Source organism: Pseudomyrmex gracilis, unplaced genomic scaffold, assembly GCF_002006095.1.
Source record: "Pseudomyrmex gracilis isolate BER0280 unplaced genomic scaffold, ASM200609v1 scaffold_75, whole genome shotgun sequence".
Classification (NCBI taxonomy): Eukaryota; Metazoa; Arthropoda; class Insecta; order Hymenoptera; family Formicidae; genus Pseudomyrmex; species Pseudomyrmex gracilis.
In genome coordinates this window covers 98,937-102,199 of record NW_018020659.1, presented here as the reverse complement: position 1 = coordinate 102,199, position 3,263 = coordinate 98,937, and positions in this window count along the sequence as shown.

The following is a 3,263-nucleotide window of genomic DNA, read 5'->3' as shown; positions in this document are numbered from 1 at the left end:
TATATATGTATGTATTCGGCTCCGGATCCGATCGCGCGCTCTGACAACCTGTTGCTCCGACTATACTCGTAATTCACTATATAGCGCGTCGGTACTTAGTAAACGCCAACGATGTGATCTCCAAGCGGAGGAACGTAATAATTTAATCGAGCAATTGCAACGAAGTTAACTTAATCGACGATCATAAACGGTTGCGGAAGACTAATCATTGTTGTCGTAATCGATAGAATATAGCCCGAGAGTGAATCCGTTTTATTCGCAATCATATATTTCCGTTCCTGGAATGATTGCGCGCGCGCGGGCGCTTGCAGATCGGATGTTTCGCGAACCGCAATTTTTACGTCCGGTAGACAATAAAATTCGGACGGAGAGAGAAAGAGAGCCGGAAAGAAAGGATAGGAGAGAAGATGAGGCAGGTCCGAAAACTGTGCGCACGAACGAACGAACGAACGAACGAACAAACGAAACTCTCTCGGGCCAACAGCCGTAGATATAGAGGAGAGTGTGTGTCGTTTCTCTCAGTTAAGTCCCTCTGCGGTTTGAAACACGATCGGCCTGAGAGTGTTCCATCATATGTGTCTATAAAACACCGTCCACGCGGGCGGCCGTGTGGGTGCGTGCGTGTGCATCTGGCCGGGCCGTGGTCTCGCGTCCGTGTGCTCGCTCGGGCGTACTTGGACTGGTTTCTTAGAAGGAATCAGGAGATAATTAATTGTCCTCGCGGAGCCGGCATAACGAACCGCCGCCGCCCCTCGATACCGGGCTTCTCTCTCTCTCTCTCTCTTTCTCTCTGTCTTTTTCTCTCCGTCCTTCTCGTCGCGAACGCTCGCAGGCTTTTGTGCATAAAACGCATACCACCTAGCTCTCTCTCGTCCGCGCCGTCGCGCGCTTCTTCATCAAACCGCACGACCGTGGGTTGTAAAGTACCAATATAGCGAGAGATTGCTCGCTAACTGCAATTATCATGAATTTCGCAGCGAAGAATATCGTTAATATCATTTTGAAAACCCGAGAACGCGCTTGACTTGGCGCGTTTCTTATCTGTTTCAAAATGTAGACAAATGTCGCGTTCGGAAACTATATCGTTGGAAACAATAAATATTGTTGCGACTTCTGAAATTGAAACGGGTTTTATTTCTCCGAGACCGTTTCACATCGGCTCCTTTATCACTCGACACCCGTCTCCGTGATATTTTTCAAGAATGGATCGATCTTCGATAAACTTCTTGTGTTAAAAGAGATGCTTTTACGGTTTTTTAGTTTTCCATTACGAGCAACGCTTATCGCGCGATTCGCGCGATAAGGCCGAGAGAGAAGCTCCGGCGGTCGAGATTAATAATCACGAAATGGGCGCCCCCGATAACTTCGTCGCGTTTCTGCGCGCCGCGACCTGGAACCTGATTCCATTTAGCATTACTAGGTATTTCGATAATCTAGAAACCTCGCTTACGAGAGGCAGAATTTACGTTTTCTCTCCGCGGTTTATCGCGAATCAGCAGGCCTGTTTGTCTACTCTTGGGGATCTAGATCCGCGAACGGTACACACCGGTTATATCGAAACTGGAGCGTACAACGAGCGAGCAATATCGCAGAGATTCATATCGTGACGTGGAAAATTATAATAATCAAAGCGATTCTGAATTTTGAAGAAAACGAGAGAAAAAGAAAGAGATTTATCCGCCGTTCTTTCGTTTTTTTCTCTTTCTATTGAAAATTGATTTACCGAGCCTGTAAACCAAACGTACGGATCGGCAATACCGATATAATTTCTCTATTCCTGCATTTTTTTTTTCTCTCTCTCTCTCTCTCTCTCTCTCGATCTCGATCTCTGTTTGAAAAGAAAAAGAGGAGAACAAATGTGTGATATCGTTTGGTTATTGCGCGAGATTTCACGACGTTACGGGCAGAATCGCGACCCCATTTAGCGCCATTAATCGCACGCGGTGTTATTAACGCGTTAACAACGCAACCGGTCTTAACTGTTTCGCCGTTGTCACGTTTCAGCACGGGTGGCGGTATATATGTATGTATATATATATATATATATATACATCGGATCGGATTTTTCACGGCGGATTTTAATGAGCCTAAACCCGACGCCATTCGATCGCGACTTGTTTCGATCTAAACGGGGGATTGCGTTATTATTATTGGGAGCGCACTTAGATCCGCAAGATTTATGACAACTACCGCGAATTTCGAAGGCTATCGTGACTGGGCACGACCTGGGAAATAACCGGCCGTCCAGGTATCGGCGGCTGACCGGTCGCCGCCGCCGCCGCCGCGATCGGCTAGGATCGCCACGACCGCCACGGTTGCTAAATATCGGGAGCAATAGGATACACGATATAGCGGCCCTTGACATTCCTTCGCAACCACGAAGGAGCTAGGAATCTTTGACCGGTATATATATTCGCCGCGCAAATACAACGCGAGAAGTGGATATATATTTATATAATTAATCGGTATCGGCAATCTCGATGTTGTTTTTTTTATGCGATTTCTTTAAGTTTCTCAGTTTTCTAAGTTATACTTATTCGCGAAGCTTATTTGAAATAAGCTTGATAGAAGGTTATTTTATGCCGAGCTGTCACACACACACACACACACACACACACACACACGTATCTCTGAATCAAATATATAAGCAATTTTGTAAGCAGCTTCGCGCTGAAAGCAAGTTTGTTGATCGCGGCGCGTTGCGATCTGTAACGGTATCAATGACTCTGTCGGGTCTTTTATTTCTTCGTTCGATATAATTCAGCGCGTTTATTCAAGATTTAACAGCAAATTCAAGAAAACGCAAGAGCAGAAAGCGTAAACGCGCGTAGAAATATGTATATATATATCTTTCTTTCTCTAGCGAATCTCTCGATAAACTTTTTCCGCGTGCTCGGGCGATTCCAAAAGCCACTTACGATTGTGAAATGGCCCATCGGGTGCGGAGCATCGATCGCTCCGACGCGACGATCGATTTTCCAGGCGCGTTATCTCGCACTTTACACAAGTTTTATCCGTCGATTTATCCTCGCTCTTCGATCCCCCATAGAAAGGCAGATGTAAAGTGGAGCGCGTATACAGGCGCGATATCTCGTGTGTATATGGCTATCGCTCCGCTCCGGACAAACTGGATATCCAGTTTCCAACATTTCTCGGTTCTCCGCGCTTTCGAGAGACCCTAATCCCGCGTCTCTCTGTCCCTCTCTTTCTCTTACACAGAGCGCTCGGCGAATAAAACGCGGCGGTAAAATCGTCGATGAAAT